At 46.9% G+C, this 14,988-nt stretch overlaps 1 protein-coding gene across 3 annotated transcripts in view; it reads left to right on the top strand.

Moving 5' to 3' along the window:
* GNB1 (G protein subunit beta 1) overlaps positions 1-14,988 on the top strand; it is a 31,201-nt gene that overhangs the window by 4,157 nt on the left and 12,056 nt on the right. For 2 of the 3 annotated variants that reach the window (XM_027895273.1, XM_027895272.1), the window contains exon 2: positions 13,888-13,939. The exons of the other annotated variant lie outside the window; for it this stretch is intronic. The gene's annotated coding sequence lies outside the window, so the exon portion shown is untranslated. The remainder of the gene's footprint in view (positions 1-13,887; positions 13,940-14,988) is intronic. 3 annotated transcript variants of the gene reach the window in all.

The following is a 14,988-nucleotide window of genomic DNA, read 5'->3' as shown; positions in this document are numbered from 1 at the left end:
GGCCTTTCAGCACAGGACCAGAAAGGAGCAGAGTGAAGTGGGATTCTGTTTTGGATAAGATAAATTACATTTATCCTTGTTGAGTCCTTGCAGCTGCCCAGTCAGTACGTAGCAGGCATCCTACCATGAAATCTTTGACAACATGGTAAATTAAAATTCCACAGGAAGTCTCAGCAGAGCAGGTTTTAAATCGCCTCCATGCCTCTTGGAAACCTGAGGATGTTGTATTGGGACTTGATGAGAATTCTTCTTTGTGTAAGAAATCAGTGAAGTTCTGTACAATTAGGGAGTGTGCAGGATTTTGTGGAGCCTCCTTCTTAATATCATCCGAGAGGAACCACTTAACATCATCCAGGAAGAAACACTTAATACCATCCAGGAAGAAACACTCCCCAGCTATGAAGAATTTGAAAACTAGAGCCATTAAACGAGTTTGCTCAGAATAAGAAAACCCTTCCAACTGATGCAATCAGTGTAACTGCAGCAGAAATACCCACCTATCTCTGGTGTTTGTAGGGTGCCTTTTCCTGGACTGAGGCAAGATGTTGGCTGCAGCTGTGCAACAACTTCCTGGGGCTCGGGAGCCCTAGGTTTGGTCATGTGGAAAAAACTGAACTGTTCCTTCTTCAGCAGTTACTCAGTTCTGGTTTCTCAATGCCTACCCCAGCAGATGCCAGTCCATCTGAGGTCAGTTGGTGCCGTGAGGCTGGAGCTGTGGGCAGGGATGGGAAGGAAGTGTTACCTTGAGCCGCTTTTCTGGTTCCTGCCCGAGAAATGGGAGTTGTTTGCTGTGGAAGCACCGCTAGGTTTGTCCCCCGGCACGTCGGGCTCAGCTCGTGCTCTGGGCACTGAATTGGATTAAATTCTTACTGTCCGTGGATTCTGGCTCTCAGCATTAGTGGATTGGTAATTGATATTCTCAATTTTAATATCCAGTTGGAGCCATATGGCACACCGTATTGCTCCGGGAGTCGCAGTTAGCGCTGCCGCCTCGCTGCCCGCTGGAGATGGGCGACTGTGCCCTCAGGTGCCTCAGCTGTGCTTGGGTGAGTTGTCTTTGGAGTCTCCAGTGCCTGTGGTCATGCCACAGTTAGGGGTGGGGTCGTTTTTTATGGTGTTTTACCTCCCATGCTGCGAAAAAAGAAAAAAAACTCTAACCTTGAGAGCAAGCAGTCAGTGAAACGTTCCTGAAGCATGTGATGGGAGAGAAAGTGGACATCCTTCCAAGGGAGCCTCCTGGTTGCTCCAAGTGCAGCCTCCAGATGAAAAGAATACACACTGCATTCAAAATGTTTGTTTTCTCCCCACTGATAAAGTTGGAATCAGTATTGGCCGAGGCCGTGATAAAAAACAAAAATCCCCCCAAGCCCCTGTGTTTCTATTTAACAAAGTGCCTCCATTTATTATTTCTTCCCAGGGTGTCCAGTGTGCTGGGGATTCTGTGAGCGTGGATTTGTTTTTCACCAAACACAAATGTATGCACAATCCATAGATGCTTGAGCCAACTGGTAGTTGAGCAGAACATTAAGAGGTTTTTACAAGCTTTGAGCTGGCTACGAGCAGTACCTTTTGCTTTGGGTGCCAAAATAATCAGCGTAAATTACTGTGCAGGGCTTCCCACTGCAAAAACAGGGGCACTCTGAGACAGGTTTTGAGGCGGAATTCTGCATTTTTATTAAAGCACTGGAGGATTTCTGAGAGAGAGGGAGGAGATGGTCAGCCTTGGAGGAAAAGTGAACGCTGAAAAGTGGCTTTGTGAACATGAAGATCACATCTTCTTGCCCTGTTTTTTGGGGTTTTCTTTTTTAACAGTTGACCTTCTAAAACGTGTCCTTTGCAATTAATACCCTGTAAGGTTTATCAGTTTGTGTTACAGGCTCGCCCATGGCATTGTTGGAGTGGTACAGGATGGGTTATGGTTTGTCTTAAAACACAGAGGATTATTCCTGCCTGTCTGGGAGGCTGCACCAGGAACCTGCAGGGCACTGCTTCCAGGGGCTGATGTGTTTGCCTTGCCCAGTGTATTCTTGGGAATGCAGGAATTTGGTGCCTCGAGCCCAGCCGGGGAGCAGTGACAACATTCCTGGGTGTCACCTGGAAGCAGCTGAGCTGTGGTGTCACCCTGCTCTGTGGATCTCACTCTGTGGTGATGGGGGTGCCTCAGTCAGGTGCCTCCATGGAAGCCTTCTACGTGTTATCCAAAAAAAAAAAAAAACCCATCCCTGGGGACCTTCTGGAAGTGCAGCTTGTAGGGAACCGTGGAAATCATCCCTTCAAAATTCCCCACGGGATTTTCAGCACTGGCCCAAAGCAGCAGAAAATAAGGATCAGTCCAAACTGACCTGGTTATTGATACTCCAGTTCACTGAGGGGGTGACAGGACACAAAGCAGATCCTCCAGTTGCTGGGGCATTGCTGGATTGAAGTTCTCGTTGAAATAAAACACAAATACCTGCAGCAGGTTTAAAACAGAAATGCTTTAGAAGGTGCTGAGGATATCCTGGGTGCCTGGCCTTGGGTGAATGAACAGGATCCCCTCTGTCACAGCCTCCATGGCAATTAGGAATTGTTGCAAACAAGGTGTTTCTGTCACTTGCCACGTGCTGATGAAGTGAAGAGCTGTAATTGTTTCTTATTGGGTGGCACTGAAGGGTTAAAGTTTGATCTCTCTGTGCCGTGTCTATTTTGGAATCCTGATAATGGATAAGTGAAAATGAGGCTGAAGACCTGAGGAAGGTGATCTGAGGGAGCTTAAAGGAGACAAGATGCAAGGTGGCTCTGTGATTGAGGGGTGGTAAAGATAGGCTGGATCTTTATTTCCATAGGTTGCATTTAGAACTTGGCGGGGGGAAAAATTAACAGCAGATAATACAGTGGAGGGAAGGGGAGTGATCAAAAATCCAGTTGCCCTTTTAATGGGAAATGTAGTTCATTCCTGTGAGTAGCTTGCCTGAAACTGCTTCACTAAAAATGTGTATATTAATTTGTGAGGTGGAATTCCAACTTGTCAATCACTGCAATTTCCAAAGGTTCTGTGTGGAGAAGAGAAATACCTTCTAGATGTTCCAAGGATTAATTGAACTGTGGATAACTAAATATTTTTCCCTGTGTTTCTACCTTGACCTGAGGGAGGTTTGCCTAAAATTTCGTGCCAGTTATGTTTATCATGTTTTTCTCAGATGAAGAATATTTTTTTATGTCTTCTTGAAAGCTGCAGTAATGCCTGCCAGCACTCCCCCCCCCAAAAAAAAAAAAAAGAAAATACTAATTATCTGTAATTAGATAGATTAGATAATTTTTTTTTGTGGCTTTATATAACATGGTCCTATATTAAAAGCTATGTATAGATTTTTGTCACTATTTTCAGCTCACTCTTTTTTTTTTTTTTTCCCCAGCAAAGGGGGGGAAAAAAAAAAAGTAAAACCAAAATACTTCTCTCTGGAAACTCTCAGCTCCATCCAAACTGTGTGTCAGAGGAGGTGGGAATATTTTCCCAGGTCAGGTGTCAGTGATGATTTTCCTCATCTTTAGCACAGAATCCAACTGTGGTGAGTGAGTGTGGGGGACTAAATTAAGAACCTTGCAGGGCTCTCGGTGTGGCTTTGAGCAAGGCCCACCCCCACAGTTGGCATCTCTGACAGGGAAGTGATGCCTTGTTTTCCCCTCTGTGCCAGTGACCTTAATTAGTGCAGCTGATACAGTGTATTTTCTTTGTTTGGCAGACACAGAGTTGCTGCTCAGCTATTCCAGGTGGGCTGGTAATTCTCTGTATCTCTTGTTTTCTCCCTGCTTTTCCAGCCCTGCCTGTCTTGGCCTAGATTTAGGGAACCATCTTAAAAGTGTTTGCAGGGACATGTGCTTTGTGTTTATCCTGACATTTCAGGATTTATTAAAATCTGTCAATAAGCAGAGGTTATCTAAAATTACTTGCCAACCCCTGAAGTTATCTGACAAGCTGAGTGGGCTTTGTTTTATTTCTGTGAAACGTTGGAACGAATTTCTGACAAGAAATTGTGCACTTCAAATCTGGAGTTCTGAGTGCCATGGAAACTGGGATTGCACGTGCCCGGTGTTAATGGCCTGGGCCTTCCTGGGAGGACTGACTCGTTCCCATCTGTGCTAACACAGGGGATGTTTTTTTTTTTTTTCCCAGGTTTCTCTTCCCCAGGGTTCCAGGGCAGGCTGTGGAGCTGACAGATGTTTTTGGAGATCATGGGCCGTACAGATGTTGTGCCTTGCAAACCTGAAGGTGTTGCTGCCCTTCTGTGATTTGTGGGAAGCGTGGCTTTCACCTGGAATTGCAGGAATTGAACTGCCCTGGCCACCCTTTTGCAGCCAGAACACTCTGTGTTCAGTCCAGCTGGTTGGAGTTCTGTAGCTATTGGAGGGATTTACCCAAACAGCTGAGGGGTAGGAGGAGGGTCAGAGCTGCAAGGTTAAAACCACACACAGGGTGGTGGAAATGTGCCTCTTGTTGATGCAGAGATCTTTAGAAGTTCAGGCCTGGTTACCTCCAGGAGTGAAATTTGTAAGGCCTGGTGAAATGTTCACTCTGTAAACAGCACTGACCACGAGTCCCTGACCTTATTTCTTAGTCTGACATGTGTGCAGTGCTGACATTTTCTGGGAAGATCTTTGTGCTGAAGCCCAGGGCAGTGAGGGTGGTTTGGTCATGGATGTGGAGCTCTGTTCCACTTAACTTCAGTTAGACGTTTGAGCTGAGATGTCTTGGTTCACACCAAGTGGTCCAGGGTACGTGCTGAACATAACAATGCTTGAATCTCAGAACAAAACAAAAAAAAGAGAAAACTTGGGTTTCAGTGTATAAAATACCACCAGTTATTACTGCATAATTCAAAACTTGTGTATGTTTTGTTGCCAGTGAGTGAAGTAACAGTTAACAGTGCTAAACAAAGCAGGCCTGTGTGCGTCAGGATGCTGAGCAGAAACCTGTTTGTGACCCTCTTGGATTTGATTAGTTCTCAAAACTGTGTATTTTAATTTATTTATTTTTTCAGATAGCCTAACAAACGTGCTGGGAGGCTGGTGTGGTAATTTTCACTGCTTGTCTAGAGAAGCAAGGCAGATGTGATAGTCTGCCGAAACCTTCAGTGCTCAGAATAAGATGATGCTGAAGGTGAAGGAGCTGTGTTGGAACATGTGTCTGATACTCCTGCTGCGGGTTCTCTGGGAGGTGGCAGGGCACCGGCGGTACTGCTGGCTGTGTAACAAAGGTGGTGTCTGTACAAAGATCAAGAACAGGCTGCCTGATGCTCCTGGCAGTTTAATTGTGCTGCAGGTTCCCCGGCCCCGGGTTTCACTGCAGCTGTCAGATGTTATCTGTGCAAGTTACTGTGCAGTGCTGTGGTTAAACTGCTGGGCAGCGCTCACACAAAGTAGCGTTGAACAGGAACAACTGAACAGATTTCAAATCTTGGCAGAGCACTGGGTCTTCAGCAGGTGCCTGAGAAGCTGGGGAAGTGTTTTTTTTTCAGGTGTGAAAACTCAAATACCACCGAAGCTTTGGACAGTGAGGTCAGACTGGTCAGTTCAACGTGAATTTGTTATTTTTCTCATTATGAACAATAGTGAAGCTTCAGCATCTCAGGAAATGCTTTGCTTTGCCCTACAGAAAGATTCAGTGCTGGTTGGGGGGGCAGGTGGAGCTTGTGCAGAACCTGCCTTTGGGGCTGTAGTGCCTGGGCTCAGCTGTTCCCTGGTGGGAGTGTTTGGGGGCTCCACAAATCCATGGAGGGCAGTGCTGGGGCTCCACAAATCCATGGAGGGCAGTGCTGGGGCTCCACAAATCCATGGAGGGCAGTGCTGGGGCTCCACAAATCCGTGGAGGGCTGTGCTGGGGCTCCAGGGCAGAGCCTCAGCAGTTACAGGTTTCAGATGACCTTCCTGGCTGCTGCTTTGGTTGAGCACTCTTGGCCTTCTTGCCTTCACTTTGCACGTATTCTCTTCCATAAAATAGGTGGGATTGCCTTCTGATGTGTTCAGTTTGGTCCTTCTTGGTTAATTCCCACCCTGGCTCTTAGCCCTGCTGCCATTCAATTTTTTTGGGTGTTTATCATGTTTCCTCTGTGTTTGGATCACCTGAGGAGGTGACACTCAAAGATTGCTGCCAGAGGTTTTAGGAGGGCCAGTGCAGTCCCCTGGGAAGAAGAACATGCAGGGGTGGAAGGGAGGATTTCCTGCTGGGCCTGTGAGCTGTGCTGGATTTCCCTCTCAGCTCTGGACACTGTTGGCCCCTCTGCTCCCAAACCCCACTCCTCACTCGGCTGGCTCCAAGGGCTCCTGTGTTACTCAACTCCTCAGGCTCAGCCTTGCTCCTCTTGTTCTTCTGTCCCTTATTTTGTACAAACAGTTCATATCAAAATGCAGCAATTGCTGGGGGAAATCAATGAGCTGCTGGGGTATAAATCATTGCTATCAAAACTAATGGAGCTGCTTGCACATTGATTAAAGATGGGCTACGTTGATTGTGGGGCTAGAGAACAAAGTATTGCTCAGTCTATTTTGGGTGAAAAGATTAGGGAATTCATGCCATATTTTAATCTCTGCTGAGTATATCTTTTATCTGCTGTATGCATATAATACATTTTGTTGATTTTTAAGGTCCACTGAAATGCTTTTTATCTTCAGACTGGTGCTGGGAAGCAGCTGTTTCATGGTGTAGCTTAACTTACTCTAACAGTGCTCTGTTAATCTCTCACTGAAGCTCAGTGTGCTGTTTGAACACCTACATCCTTATTCCAGTGAATTAAATGTGTCCTGTTTATTAGTTTAGCTGAAGCTTGGATAAAGATCTTTCACACAGTTGCAAAGAGTGAATATTTTTCCTTTGGGTGATCTCTGAGGCTTTGTGCAGCCTGTGGAGCAGAGGCACAGAGGAGCAGATGGTTTGTTCCAGTGTCTTAACTCCCTGTTTTTGTTGGGGCAGATGTGACAGCAGCTGTGCTGTGAAGGTATTTATGAACTCGTGTCCAGCCTGGCTCTAAGATGGGGTTACCTTTGTCACTCCTGTGGTTCCTGAAGTGCTTTTGGGGTTCAGTCCTAACCACGAGAGGCATTTTGGGTGGGACAGGGACTGTCCTAGGTGGTCTGGGGAGGCAGAGTGGTCTGTAAACATCACTCTGTGGCTGCAAACACCTACCTTAGCTCCAGAGCAAGGCTGTGTGGAGTTGATTGGCAAGTTCTTCCTATTTTTAAGTGGTTTTACTTAGAAGGACGTGTAAAGCAACTGTAGCATTCTGGAAGTTGGTTTTGCTTTTCTTTAGGGTGTAGATGGGAAGCAGCTGATTCTCCTTTGACTCAGTTGACTCTTTACCGGCTGGCATACGTGGAACCAAATGGGTGATTCAGCCTCTGTTGATAAAATGCTCAGGCTAAAATTTATGGAAATACAAAACACAGTAATGGGAATTTCTGCTAATTTTCTGTGCTTGTGCACAGAGTCTCACCGTGGGGTTGTTGGTTGGTTGGTTGGTTGGGGTTTTTTGGTAGTATTTTAGAGTTTATTTCGCTGTTTTTGTTTCTGGTTTCTGTAAATAGTTGATCACATCGCCCATTTCCTCCTCTAATATAATAAATATTGTAATGAAGATCTCGGTGTACCTGCTGATGTCACTGTGCTGGTGGTGTCTGAACCAGCACGTGATTTTTAACAAGGTGAAGATCAAGGCAGACAGATGTGCTGGGAGGAGCCCAGAGAAATCCCAGCCCAGCTGTTGGAACCCCCTTGTCCCCTCGCCCTTCAATCCCTGCCAGTGGTAGTCGATCCACTTGGTGGGTGTCAGTGCAGTCTGGTGGATTTGGGGAGCAGGAGGTGGTGTCATCACCTGCCTCTGTGCCGGGTTTTGAGAGCTGGGAGCAGTGGGATCCAGTCCCAGCACCCACCGGGACAGACTGGGCAGAGCTGGAGCACAACATCCCCAGGGCAGAGACAGAGAGAGCCAGCAACCTTTGTGGGGACTCCTGAGCATCCTGAGACACAGACAGTGACCTGCAGACCTGCTGGAGAATCGCTGTGCCCAAAAGGGACTTCTGCAAGGCAGCATTTGGGAACTTCATGGGAGTTGTCAGGAATTACGTTTCTAATAGGATTGCAGCGGGCTGTGAGCACGTTGGTAAATTGTGGATTACAGCCTTGTTTTGATACCTGAATAAATGTGTTTTTAATGGTGGCTCGCACTGAAAGGGGACAGGTCTGTGTGTTCAGGGGTGGGACTGTTTTCATTTGCTCTGTGATGGTTCTGTCACTGATCTGTCACACGGGCACGATGTGGGAGCTTCCATTTCCAGCTTCCAGGGGGAAATGTGCTCTGCCTGGCTTGCACTGTGAGCTCCCCCAAAGCTGATGGCCACGAGGGATCTCACATTCCCTGGAGGGATCATGTCCTGGTGCTGGGGCCCTGCTCTGATAGCACAGCAACATCACAGCCTTGCTTTCATCATCAGTTATCAAAGGGAGGCTGCAAATGTTGCTGTGCTGGGTGGGCTCTGCCCTGCCTGGGTAACACACTCGGGTGGCTTTGCCAGTGGGGTGAAAACCTCAGGAAAAACGGGAGGTTAAGGATACAAGAGTTGAAGGAAGCAATGAAAAATGACAGCTGAAGGAAGAAACAACTGTTGAGTTACTGTGGGGCTCTGCAGATAGAAGCATCTAGTAATAAATGCTTAGTCATTTCTCTGTTGGTTAATTAATAGTAATATATTCTCCTTCAGAGCTGCCTTTTGTTCTCCAGTCTGAGGGGAGATGTCTCGTAGTGTGTGACAGCAGAACTGCTTGGCTTTGGAGAAGGGGACACTTCAGGAGTCAGTGACATTTGTTTGATAAATGTAGCTAGAAAATGATGCACAAGCAGGTTTCCAAGTTTTTATGGCTTACTGTGGTGGTTTTGTTAGGGAAATTTGTTTGTTTGTTTTTGTTTGTTTGTTTTTGTTTGTGAAGTCAGGAAAGAAAACAAAACCATCACTGGCCAGTTGGATAAAATTGATGAGGTTATCAATAGCTGGGGTGTTCTTCAGAAGGAGCAATTGCATATGGATAAATCAGAGCAAAGGAGTAAACCTCAGAATATTGGCTTCTTTTGATTTAATAAGTAGAAATTCATTGAAAACTGACACGAAATGCCAGCAATTTTTGTTCCTAAAATAAGTCAGCTTCCCATGCCTTCCACTTACCAGGAAGTGTTGGAACGCTCTGAAATGGGAATTTCTTTCAGAGCAAGGCAGAAAAGAAGGGATGCAGTTGGGAAATCTTTGGAGTTGGGTCGCTGAAGTGCCAACAGTTATTAATATTCCTGAGCTACTTCAAAGATCTCTTAAGACCCTTCTTTTTTAAAAAGATGTTATTTTAAGCATTTTGGCTGTAGGCATCTGTTAAACTTGTAATATCAGTTTTTTAATTTTTTTTTAATAGAAATTCTCTGCTGTACCTAGAATTAAGATGATTTTTTTTTTCCCCTGTGATAATAACACGCATGGCTTGCAGCTGCATTTGGGAAGGATTAAGGAAGTGACCTGTTAGAGTCCAGATTTTTACGCTTACCCGTGGCATCCGTGTGATCCCTGCTCAGATGTAGGTCAGGGGATTAGCAGGGGGAGCAGGGGGTGCTGGCACTGCTGTCTGCAGGTGGTGGTGGCAGAAGGAGCCACTTCCATCAGAGCAGGCAGCCAGCTGGGGGATTTTTCGGGAGGTGTTGTGTGGCTGTGTGGTGATGACCTCTCTGGCATGTCGAGGAATCAGCTTTTTAGGGGGAATTATTCCTGTTCTGTAGCAGTTTTGGAGGAGGCAGAAGTGCACTGTTCCTCTGAGACACTGGTTCCACTTTGGGACTCTGACTGTGAACCTGCCTTTGCTGAATTTGGGGTTTGCAAGGTCTTCCAAGATTTCCAGGTTTTGCTTCTTCCCTGAACTTTCTGAAATAAAAAGCTTTAATTATTTTTTCCTGAGTACTGGCAGCTGTTTGGGGTGGATGGGTTTGGTCTGGGGGGTTTTGCTGCTGTTATTTCTGTGGAGTTTTTTGGATTCTGAAGGAAAAGGAGGCAGTGAGGGACTTGTGAACTCTCTCAGTGCCCCTCTGGAGGCAGTTTGGTGGAAGGCTGTGCTGGCTGATGGGAGGCTGTTCCACGGAGATCTGTGCCTGGCTTTTCCTGCTGCTCTGTGTGACTGAGGCTGCAGCACGAAGGAATGTGGCCAGAACTTTGGAAGGCCCCTAGATCTGACCTTTATTCTTTACCCAGCAATTTTCCTGTGCTCTCTGCAGCCACGAGGAGGGTTTTTTTTTTTTTTCCTAATGGAGTCTTGCGGGTACATCAAGCACAAGTTTCTTCAGGAGGAAAAACATTTCACCAAAAAAGCACAAAAGCTCTTAAACTCCCCCTAGCAGTGACCCTTGGAGGGAGCTGCCTGGTTGGAGTGGACCCTGTAGTTCCATACTGAGCTGTAGGTAATAATGGAGCACTGGTGCAGGCAGGTTGCTAAGTTGCAGGTATTTTTAGCCTGTGGAGTTATTATTTGACTTGCACACTCTGCTGGAAACGGGAATCTGTGTGAGCTCTCCAAGCAGCCAGCGCGGCTGTTGCAAGAGGAGCATTAAGTTGTGGACCTGATGCTTGTTTTGTGGGTACTTCACACTAATATATGGAAAAATGTGTGCTGAGCACAGCGACTGCTCCAGCTGGGAACTTGGCACTCCCTCAGCAGCAGCAGCAGCAGCAGAACCAGTGCCTCCCCCAGCACACTGAGCCAGTGCCTCCCCCAGCACACTGAACCAGTGCCTCCCCCAGCACACTGAGCCAGTGCCTCCCCAGCACACTCAGCCCTGCTGGCCCTGCACGCCACGAGAGCTCTCAGGAAGTTCTGGAAGGACTTGTCCAACCCAGCACTGTCCCCAGCAGCTTCTGGCAAACCTGCCAGTGAGGTCCTGCTTGCCGTTCAGGGCTGATGTGCTGGGAGGTTCCAGACCTGGCAGGGGGATTCCCAGAAGGAAGACTTCCAATTAACGAGGAGGAGTTGTACCCTTTCACTTGAGCCTTATTCGGGGTTTATGAGTTTGTCATTATTATTTGGTGCTTCTGGAGGTTGTACTGCAGAGCTGCCCTGGTGGGAGGTGAGGGCAGAGACCTGGCTTTGTGGAGCACAGATCTGCCCTCCCCAAGGAGAGCCTGGATGAACTCCTGGAGGAGCACGTCCCCACGAGGATCCCAAACATCCCTGGAGTTCCCAGCTGCCTCCCAGAGCTGTTTGTGTTGTTAGTGAGGACCGAGCCATCAGGCTGAGGATGGGCTTTGTTTGGGAGGTGGTTTTTTTTTAATACAGAATAGCCTTGAAGCTTTAAATTTGAGACTTGTAATTACTGTTGCCTGGTGGCACGTGGACATTTCGTGATGTTGGCAGCGATCTGGCAGGGTCATCTGTAATGTGTTGGGCAGCAGGATGCTGCTCTGTGATGATAATCAGCTGTGGGGGCTGTGAGAAATAATTTGAATAGCCTGACTTGCAGTTGCTGGTTCCACAGACGTTCTCCCTGCCCGTGTAGGTGATATGATGGAGTGGGGAGAAGTGTTGGTACCTGAGCAGGAGCTTCTGCAGCCTAAATTAGGAACTGGCTGCCCACATAGAGCCATCCCTGCTGGGTGTGGGCTGCTGTTCACTCAGAAGGGAGAGAGACCAGGGCAGCAAAGCAGCTCCATTTGAAATTGCTGCTCTGCCTTAGTAGTAATATTGAGGTTTACTAGTAGGTTTTTTGGGTGGTTTCTCCAGTGAAATTGTTTCTGGTTGAGTGCTCTCAATAAAACAACCTGATGTGCCGCTTTTGTAGGAGGATGTGTTATGCAAGACATTTCTAAGATTGAGGCGGTGTGATGGTCATGGAAAGCAGTTTGTAGTAGTGTTGGGTGAGATCCATGTCAGTCCAAAATACATGTGTGTACAGGAGGCTGCACTCCTTGACTGTTTCCCGTGGTTGGAGTTAAAATCAGAATATTTGGGTTTGGAGTCTCCACCAACCCCGTGTGGGGCTCTGTAAGCGCTTGGGCCGTGCCCCAAGGACTCTGGGGGGCCTTTTGCTCCCTCCTGGTTGTGGAGCCCCCGTTCCTGGGGCTGAGGATTCCCAGCTCTGGGCTGGGCAGGGCTGGAGGGGCTGCTGGGGGCAGTGGTGGAGCTCCTTACAGAGCTGTCTGTGCTGAGCCAGTGCTGTGGTGTGTGCAACCAACAGGCCTCTAATTTTCATCTTGCTTTTACCAGGCTACATTTTAGCTAAAAATGGAAGCTTGTGGCCATGCAGATCTTTTTTTTTTTTTTTTTCCTTTTTTCCAGAAGTAGCTTGTCTGCTTTTTTTTTTTTAAATGAGCTCCATAGAATTGCCAATGTCTGGTTGCCAGGACTGCCCTCTGTGGGTATCACAGGGTGCTTTCAGCATCCCCAGCTGAGGAGGTAACTCAGCTCTGTGGAAGAGTTTGTGCTGTGCTCCCTTCCTCTCCTTGCAGGCCGGTTGAAGTAGCTTTGTCGTCGTTTTGTTTTCTTGCAGAAGGCAGGTGAAGTCTGCAGCTCTTCTCCTGCACTGATGAGGGGGCAGCCCAGGACAGTAATGGGGTGTGTTCTGGCCTTTGCTGTTAAATTTACTTGTTTGCTCTGCAGGTGATCCTGTCAGAATCCCATTGGGTTCTGTCCCTGCAGTGTGGGCAGAGTTGGAGGTTTCTGCAGGTTGCCCCTGGAGCTGCTGTGTGTTCAGCCCTGAGTGGCCCATGTGGCGTGTTTTGTGTCTGGGGGGTGGGGTTGGGCTCTGAGGGTGAGTTACTGTTTTCTGTCTCAAAGTGTGTTGTTCTGGCAGCCGCAAACAAAACTGCTTACACCGTGATGGTTTCATAATCACAGCATTAAACTGTTCATCTACAAATGAGCTTGGATGAGGATGATCCATATCCTAAGTAGCTTAACCTCCATACCAGACACTGGAGTGAATTTTCCAGCTAATAGTGAACTGCAGAATCAGAGATGTGAGAATTTCAGCTTAAAAGGCGGCGAGTTTGTAGGCTGGCGTTCTGATTTGTAGATTATTTTGCTGTAGCAGCCTCTTGCTCTGTGCTTAGGGTGATGTGCCCCTGTCCTGCCACCTGGCTTTGAACAGGAGCCCTGCCACCCCCACAGGTCCTGCTGTGTGACAGGGGCAGGTCCACATTTCCCTGTGCAAAGTGGTTGTCAATGTTTCAGCTCTTGGGAGGGAGCTGTCACAGTACTTTGTGCTGCTGGAGGACAAAATTGTTCCAAAATTTCTGTTACTGCCCGTGCTGCAAAGCCAGTGTGTGTGTGCTAAACCATCGTGTGGGGCCAGGCTGCGGGTGTGGGATTTCCTTAATGTGCCAATTTATCCCTTCTCTACTTTTTTTGGAGCTGTAACCTGTGGCAGAGCGGTGTGCTCTCACTGGAACTCGTTAGTAGGAGGTTTATGTAACTTCTGATAAAATAGATATCTTGATATTTGACTGTGCTCAGGAACAGGACTGAGCAGAAATAATTGCAGGGCTTTGAAAATGCTGGTTTTGGGGGGGACGGGGCACTTGGTAGGGCAGTGAAAACTACAGTCTTGAGTGAGTGAGATATTGTTACAATCCTAAACTCTCTGCTGGTACAGGCTTCTGTGTCACCAGGGGAAGAGAACTGATGGTGTGAGTGTTAAAAGCTTGACACGAGCAAGTCTTTGGGTTGTGTTACCAAAGCAGTGCCCGTGTCCTTCCTGCAGACAGGCAGCTGTTTGCCAGCTAACAGAGTTAGTCTGGGCCTTGATAGGGTTTGAATTGCTGCTAAATTTGTCAGGAATCGGGGCTCTTTCTCGATAATTGTGTTAATTCTGGCTTTGGTGTGGTTTTTTTTTGCAGAATTTACATGTTTGACAGCAGAAGTTGCCTTTCTACTGTAGTGAGAGAAAATGTAAGTACACAAAGAAGGTAACTTTTTTTTTTTTAGTGCTTGAGAAACATGCTATTTTTAAAAAGTGGCTAACTTGGGATTTTTGGCTGTTGATCTGTGCAAGCCCAAAGTCCCCTTTTTCTCCCTTAGCATGTGTATCCTTCTGTCAACAGGAAGGGTTTGAAAATGGCCAGGAAAGCTGCTAAATAATAGATGGGACTGCCTGCCTTGTGTCAGAGAGGGAACTGGCACAGCAGAGGGAGAGCACAGATGAAACTGTTTCATCTCAGTGGGGCAGGGAACTGTAATAAATAAAGTGATGAGAATAGTCACTCTCTCATGAATGAAAAATTACTTCTCCACCGTGTTTGACAAAAGAAGGCCAAATTTCTTTTGAGCAAAGTGGCTCTTGTCAGAATGTTCTTTGCAGTGTGGCAGTATTATTTAAACAGAACCTAAAAAGTTTCACAGTTTATATTCTGTGTAATTGTAATTATAACTAGAGCTCTCGGAACAGGGAAATCTTCATTACCTTCCAGGCTATAACTTGAGTTTCCGTGAAGCTCCTCAGTCTGGGAGGAAGGTTGTTAATTGGCCAAGTTAAATCTGTTCCAATTACTGGGTATTTACCTGCTTTTCAAAAAGCAGGCAGCAAGCTTTATTTCTCTCCCATCCTCCCTCTGGAGATGTGTGTCCTTCAGGATCTGAAGGCACCCTGAATTTTTTATCTCCTGTTTCCGATTATATAAACGGGAGAGGCAACACCTCAGATCTGTTCCACAAGCAATTCTGATCTCGCTGTATTTTTCTACTGAACAACAACAAAAAAAAACCCAAAAATCAATATATACTTCTGCAAACCACAAAAAAAAAAAAAATTAACAAACCCAACCCTCAGCTTTCCAGAGCCCACACGATGTCAAAGCGCTGGAAGTGGCAGCGAGTTGGGTGTAATTCCTTTGTCATTGGGAAAATGCACAAGCTGCTGTGCCTGTTGCTAATAGGATTTGTGGTATCCTCTGGATTAGCACAGCTCCATTTAATCAGATGCCCTGCTCTGAGCTGTCTGC

Source organism: Empidonax traillii, unplaced genomic scaffold, assembly GCF_003031625.1.
Source record: "Empidonax traillii isolate 1590-97213 ecotype Southwest subspecies unplaced genomic scaffold, ASM303162v1 scaffold454:size726355, whole genome shotgun sequence".
Lineage (NCBI taxonomy): Eukaryota > Metazoa > Chordata > Aves > Passeriformes > Tyrannidae > Empidonax > Empidonax traillii.
Note: the sequence above shows the minus strand (reverse complement) of the source record. Positions and strands in the feature narration are given on the sequence as shown.